Below are 8,260 nucleotides of genomic sequence, written 5' to 3' on the forward strand. Positions count from 1 at the left end.
GCCTAATAATAAACCATCTAGTGTTGCTTCTGAAATTAAATTGAAAAGTGCATGTTTATTTGCCACCAAATCTGATATTGATGAGCTAGATTTCAGCAAATCTGTTTGCTATGCTTTTGTGTGCAAAGAGGCATTATTTTCATTCGAGGACGTGCCTTCCTCTTTGCCTCCTGCTGTCACTAACATTTTGCAGGAGTTCGCTGACGTCTTTCCACAAGACGTGCCACCGGGATTACCGCCTATTCGAGGGATTGAGCATCAGATTGACTTAATTCCCGGTGCTTCACTGCCAAACCGTGCACCATACCGTACCAATCCAGAGGAGACGAAGGAGATTATGCGCCAAGTACAAGAGCTTCTCGACAAAGGTTATATACGCGAATCCCTTAGTCCTTGTGCTGTTCCTATTATTCTAGTGCCGAAAAAGGATGGTACATCACGTATGTGTGTTGATTGTAGAGGCATTAATAATATTACTATTCGTTATCGTCATCCTATTCCTAGGCTAGATGATATGCTTGATGAATTGAGTGGCTCTACAATATTCTCCAAAGTTGATTTGCGTAGTGGCTACCATCAAATTCATATGAAATTGGGAGATGAATGGAAAACAGCATTTAAAACTAAGTTTGGATTATATGAGTGGTTAGTCATGCCTTTTGGGTTAACTAATGCACCTAGTACTTTCATGAGATTAATGAACGAAGTTTTACGTGCTTTCCTTGGACGATTTGTGGTAGTTTACTTTGATGACATACTGATTTATAGCAGATCTTTGGAAGAACATTTGGAACATTTACGTGCTGTTTTTATTGCTCTACGTGATGCACGTTTGTTTGGTAACCTTGGGAAGTGCACCTTTTGCACCGACCGAGTATCTTTTCTTGGCTATGTTGTTACTCCACAGGGAATTGAAGTTGACAAAGCCAAGATTGAAGCTATTGAGAGTTGGCCGCAGCCCAAAACGGTCACACAAGTGAGGAGTTTTCTTGGCCTCGCTTGATTCTATAGGCGTTTTGTGAGAGATTTCAGCACTATTGCTGCACCTCTCAACGAGCTTACAAAGAAGGATGTGCCTTTTGTTTGGGGTACCGCACAGGAAGAAGCCTTCACGGTATTGAAAGATAAGTTGACACATGCTCCTTTACTCCAACTTCCTGATTTTAATAAGACTTTTGAGCTTGAATGTGATGCTAGTGGAATTGGATTAGGAGGTGTGTAATTACAAGATGGCAAACCCGTTGCATACTTTTCTGAAAAATTGAGTGGGCCTAGTCTGAATTATTCTACTTATGATAAAGAATTATATGCTCTTGTTCGGACTTTAGAAACATGGCAACATTATTTATGGCCCAAAGAATTTGTTATACATTCTGATCATGAATCTTTGAAACATATTAAAAGTCAAGCTAAACTGAATCGTAGACATGCTAAATGGGTTGAATTCATTGAGACTTTCCCTTATGTCATTAAACACAAGAAGGGAAAAGAAAATATTATTGCTGATGCATTGTCTCGTCGCTATACTATGCTTTCACAACTTGACTTCAAAATATTTGGTTTGGAGACCATCAAAGATCAATATGTGCATGATGCTGATTTTAAAGATGTAATGCAGAATTGTAAAGAAGGAAGAATGTGGAACAAGTTTGTCGTTAACGATGGATTTGTGTTTCGTGCTAACAAGCTATGCATTCCAGCTAGCTCCGTTCGTCTTTTGTTGTTGCATGAGGCGCATGGAGGAGGATTAATGGGACACTTTGGCGTGAAGAAGACGGAGGACGTACTTGCTACACATTTCCTTTGGCCAAAGATGAGACGGGATGTTGAGCGTTTTATTGCTCGATGCACTACATGTCAAAAAGCTAAGTCACGACTCAATCCTCATGGTTTATATATGCCTTTGCCTGTACCTAGTGTTCCTTGGGAGGATATATCTATGGACTTTGTTTTAGGTTTACCTCGAACAAAGAAGGGGAGGGATAGCATATTTGTTGTCGTGGATAGATTCTCGAAAATGGCACACTTTATACCATGTCATAAAAGCGATGATGCTGTTAATGTTGCTGATTTGTTCTTTCGTGAAATTATTCGCTTGCATGGTGTGCCAAATACTATTGTTTCAGATCGTGATACTAAATTTCTTAGCCACTTTTGGAGATGTTTATGGGCTAAGTTGGGGACTAAACTGCTTTTTAGTACTACTTGTCACCCCCAAACTGATGGACAAACTGAACTAGTCAATAGAACGTTGTCTACTATGCTTAGGGCTGTTTTGAAGAATAATAAGAAAATGTGGGAGGAATGCTTGCCTCATATTGAATTTGCTTATAATCGTTCATTGCATTCTACTACTAAGATGTGCCCTTTTGAAGTTGTGTATGGTTTCCTACCTCGTGCACCTATTGATTTGTTGCCTCTTCCATCTTCGGAGAAGGTTAATTTTGATGCTAAACAACATGCTGAATTGATTTTAAAAATGCATGAGTTAACTAAGGAAAACATTGAGCGTATGAATGCTAAATATAAACTTGCTGGAGATAAGGGTAGAAAACATGTTGTGTTTGCACCTGGAGATCTTGTTTGGTTACATTTGCGTAAGGATAGATTTCCTGATTTGCGCAAATCAAAGCTAATACCACGTGCTGATGGTCCCTTTAAGGTGTTAGAGAAAATAAATGATAATGCATATAAACTTGAGCTGCCTGCAGATTTTGGGGTTAGTCCCACTTTTAACATTGCAGATTTGAAGCATTATGTGGGTGAGGAAGATGAACTTCCGTCGAGGACGACTTCATTTCAAGAAGGGGAGGATGATGAGGACATCAATACAATTGTTACACCCACAGCCCCTGCTGCTATACATACTGGACCAATTACTAGAGCTCGTGCACGCCAACTAAATTACCAGGTACTTTCGTTTCTTGGTAATGATTCTAATGTTCATGAGAATATGATGCTGCCTAAATTGGATACATTTGTTTTGCTTACAAATGAAGGGCCTAGCTTGGAGAAGGATGAACATTGGAGCAAGAACAAGAACGGAGTTACAAGTGATGATTTCAGGACTTTGAAGCCACCATAATGTGTGCATGAAGCCTTGGACGAAATATACAAGATGCCACTTCATAAATTTCGTCCCGAGGCTATTTTAGGTGCTGCGTCACCTTATTATTGGGCCAGGCCCATGTAATTTCGAAATACATAAGTATAGGCTATTTTTAGAGTCCGTATGTGTGGGGAAACAAGAGATAGGGTTGATTTCGGACCCCTCCACCAAGGGCCACGAAATCCCCCCCCCTCTTCCTCCATATATACAGCCCTTAGGGCATCGTTTAGACTTTGGGATTTGTTTAGTTAAAAGTTAGCCATTGCAACTTCGTGTGCTTCGTTTGTGTCCAACGACCAGACCAAGACCACTTTTCGGATCCCCACCATTATCAATACTTCATACATATTCGCGATATTCAGATTGCTTTTATCATATTCTTGCTTGTTCTTCGATTGCTTGCAGGAATAGACCTTCGTGGTCAGGTTGATCGTGCTCCGGCGTGGTCAATAACCTCTCGGAGTTGGTTTAGCGATTGCTAAGGCACAACGTCGTTGCACGTTTGTAGTCGGATCGTCAAAGTCGTCTCCACCAAATCGATGGTTATCATCTCATTGAAAGATCGGGACACCCCGCCTCTATCACCTTACTAGGACAATGCTCTAATAATGAAGATCATCACACTTTTATGGATTTACAACTCAAAGCTAGAACAAGATATGACTCTATATGAATGCCTCCGGCGGTGTACCGGGATATGCAATGAATCAAGAGCGACATGTATGAAGATTATGAAAGTGGCCTTGCCACAAATACAATGTCAACTACATGATCATGCAAAGAGCAATATGACAAAAGTAATGCGTGTCATATGAACGGAACGGTGGAAAGTTTCATGGCAATATATCTCAGAATGGCTATGGAAATGCCATAATAGGTAGGTATGGTGGCTGTTTTGAGGAAGGTATATGGTGGGTGTATGGTACCGGCAAAAGTTGCACGGTACAAGCGGGGCTAGCTATGATAGAAAGGTGAAAAGGGTGCGTATAATCCATGGACTCAACATTAATCAAAAGAACTCATGCACTTATTGCAAAAATTTAGAAGTCATCAAAAACCAAAGCACTACGCGCATGCTCCTAGGGGGATAGATTGGTAGGAAAAGACCATCGCTCGTCCCCGACCGCCACTCATAAGGAAGACAATCAATAAATAAAATTGTGCTCAAACTTCATCACAAAGCGGTTCACCATACGTGCATGCTACGGGAATTACAAACTTCAACACAAGCATTCTTTAAATTCATAATCACCCAACTAGCATAACTTTAATATTAATACCTCCATATCTCAAAACAATTATCAAGCATCAAATTGATCATAGCATCCAATTCACTTTCTATGATAGTTTTTATTATACCCAACTTGGATGCTCATCATTCTAGGACCAACTTTATGACCATAGCAAAAACCATGCTGTTCTAAAAGACTCTCAAAATAATATAAGTGAAGCATGAGAGACTAGAAATTTCTTCAAAATTAAGACACCACCTTGCTCTAAAAGATATAAGTGAAGCACTAGAGCAAAAACTATCAAGCTCAAAAGATATAAGTGAAGCACATAGAGTATTCCAGCAAATTCTAATCAAATAGGCATCTCCCAAAAGGTGTGTACAGCAAGGATGATTGTGGTAAACTCAAAAGCAAAGACTAATATATTACATGACGCTCCAAGCAAAACACATATCATGTGGCGAATAAAAATATAGCTCCAAGTAAAGTTACCAATGAACAAAGACGAAAGAGGGGATGCCCCCGGGGCATTCCCAAGCATAGGCTTTTGGCTATTCTTGAATATCTTGGGGTGCCATGGGCATCCCCAAGCTTAGGCTCTTGCCACCCTTTATTCCATAGTACATAAAAGCTTTACCCAAAACTTGAAAACTTCACAACACAAAACTCAACAAAAATCTTATAAGCTCCGTTAGTGAAAGAAAACAAAACCACCACATAAGGTACTGTAATGAAATCATTCTTCATTTATTTTGGTGTTAAACCTACTGTATTCCAACTTCTTTATGGTTTATAAACTAATTTACTAGCCATAGATGCATTGAAATAAGCAAACAACACACGGAAAACAGAATCTGTAAAAAACAGAACAGTCTGTAGCAATCTGTAACTAACGCAAACTTCTGGAACTTTAAAAATCCTACCAAAATAGGAAGTCCTGGACAATGTTTATTGAACAGCACCAAAAAGAATTAACGCAAAATCATGTTCCTGTGATTTAAAAAAATTATATTAGTGCGTGCAAAGTTTCTGTTTTTCAGCAGAATCAAATCAACTATCATTGTACGTTATCCTATAGGTTCTACTTGGCACAAACACTAAATAAAAGATAAAAACACATCTAAACAGAAGGTAGATGCAAGATTTATTACTAAACAGGAGCAAAAACAAAAAAAACATAAAGAAAATTGGGTTGCCTCCCAACTAGCGCTATCGTTTAACGCCCCTAGCTAGGCATAAAAGCGAAGATAGATCTAACGAGTGCCATCTTTGGCACTAAATTCATAAGTAGCACGCATGATAGATTCATAAGGTAATTTGACTTTATTTCTTGGAAAGTGCTCCATGCCTTTCTTTAATGGAAACTGGAATCTAATATTCCCTTCCTTCATATCAATAGTCGCACAAATCGTTCTTAGGAAAGGTCTACCAAGAATAATAGGGCAAGAAAGATTGCAATCTATATCAAGAACGTTAAAATCTACGGGCACCAAAATTTATATTTGCAACAATGAGAACATCATTGATCCTTCCCATTGGCTTTTTAATGGTGGAATCCGCAAGGTGCAAATTTAAAGAGCAATCATTAAGATCATGGAAACCTAGAATATCACATAAAGTTTTCGGAATCGTGGAAACACTAGCACCCAAATCACACAAAGCAAAACACTCATAATCTTTAATTCTAATCTTTATAGTACGTTCCCAATCATCATTAAGTTTTCTAGGTATAAAAACTTCCAAATTAAGTTTTTCATCATAAGATTGCATCAAGGCATCAACAATATGTTTGGTAAAGCTTTGTTTTGACTATAAGCATGAGGAGAATTAACAACGGATTGCAATAAGGAAATACAACCTTTTAAAGAGAAATTATCATAATCAAATTCCTTGAAATCCGAGATAGAAGGTTCAATATTATTAGAAGTTGAGGATTCTCCAATCTCACTTTTACCAAATTTAGCATCAAGATCTAAAGATTTCGAATTCTTGGGACGCCTTCTAGGCAAAGTTGATTCATCATCAGTCCCATAATCATCAAAATTCATATTGCAAAACATAGATCTAATAGGAGACGCATCTGTAACTTTAAGATCCTCATAATTATTTTCATGGAAACTCGAAGAACACGCTTTTATAAAACTATCTTTTTTAGCACGCAATCTAGCGGTTCTTTCCTTACACTCATCAATGGAAATTCTCATTACTTTGAGAGACTCGTTGATATCATGCTTAGGAGGAGAAGATCTAAGTTTAAGAGAATCAACATCAAGCGAAAGTCTATCAACGTTCCTAGCCAAATCATCAACTTTGAGCAATTTTTCTTCAAGCAAAGCATTAAAATTCTTTTGAGAAATCATAAAAAATTTCACACTATTCTCAAAATCAGAGGGCATCTTATTAAAATTACCATAAGAATTATTGTAGGAATTTCCATAATTATTAGAGGAATTACTAGGGAACGGTCTAGCATTAAAGTTTCCTCTATAAGCATTGTTTCCAAAACTATTCCCACCAACAAAATTCACATCCATAGATTCATTATTATTCTCAATCAAAGAATACAAAGGCATATCATTAGGATCAAGAGGAGTATTTTTAGTAGCAAACACCTTCATAAGTTCATCCATCTTTCCACTCAAAACATTAATTTCTTCTATAGCATGCACTTTTTTACTAGAAGATCTTTCGGTGTGCCATTGAGAATAATTAGCCATAATATTATCAAGAAGTTTTGTAGCATCTCCTAACGTAATTTCCATAAATGTGCCTCGTGTGGCCGAATCTAAGAGATTTCTAGAAGCAAAATTCAAATCGGCATAAAATTTTTGTATGATCATCCATAAATTCAAACCATGAGTAGGGCAATTGCGAAGCATCAATTTCATTCTTTCCCAAGATTGGGCAACATGCTCATGATCAAGTTGTTTAAAATTCATAATATCGTTCCTAAGAGTGATAATCTTAGCGGGAGGAAAATACTTAGAGATAAAAGCATCTTTGCACTTGTTCCAAGAATCAATACTATTTTTAGGCAAAGACGAAAACCAAACTTTAGCATGATCTCTAAGTGAAAACGGAAATAACATCAATTTAACAATATCGTTATCTGTATCTTTCTTGTTTTGCATATCACACAAATCAACAAAGTTGTTTAGATGAGTAGCGGCATCTTCACTAGGAAGGCCGGCAAATTGATATTTCATAACAAGATTCAACAAAGTAGTATTGATTTCACAAGACTCAACATCATTAAGAGGAGCAATCGGAGTACTAAGGAAATCATTATTATTGGTATTCGAGAAATCACACAATTTGGTATTATCTTGCGCCATGGCAACAAGTAATCCAACGCACAAGCAAGCAGAAAAAGGCAAGCGAAAAGAGAGAGAGAGAGGAGATTAGGAAAGAGAGGGCGAATAAAATGGCAAGGGTGAAGTGGGGGAGAGGAAAACGAGAGGCAAATGGCAAATAATGTAAATGCGAGGGAGATGGGTTTGTGATGGGTACTTGGTATGTCTTGACTTGAGCGAAGACCTCCCCGGCAACGGCGCCAGAAATCCTTCTTGCTACGTCTTGAGCTTGCGTTGGTTTTCCTCGAAGAGGAGAGGGTGATGCAGCAAGTGTAGCGTAAGTATTTCCCTCAGTTTTTGAGAACCAAGGTATCAATCCAGTAGGAGGCTCCTCAAAAGTCCCACGCACCTACACAAACAAACTGAGCACTCGCAACCAACGCAATAAAGGGGTTGTCAATCTCATCACGGCCACTTGCGAAAGTGAGATCTAATAAAGATAATATGATAAGATAAATATATTTTTGGTATTTTTATGATATAGATGCAAAAAAAGTAAAGATGCAAATAAAAGTATATTGAAAGCAAATATGATACGAGATAGACCCGGGGGCCATAGGTTTCAC

The sequence above is a fragment of the Triticum aestivum genome, chromosome 1B, assembly GCF_018294505.1.
Source record: "Triticum aestivum cultivar Chinese Spring chromosome 1B, IWGSC CS RefSeq v2.1, whole genome shotgun sequence".
Classification (NCBI taxonomy): Eukaryota; Viridiplantae; Streptophyta; class Magnoliopsida; order Poales; family Poaceae; genus Triticum; species Triticum aestivum.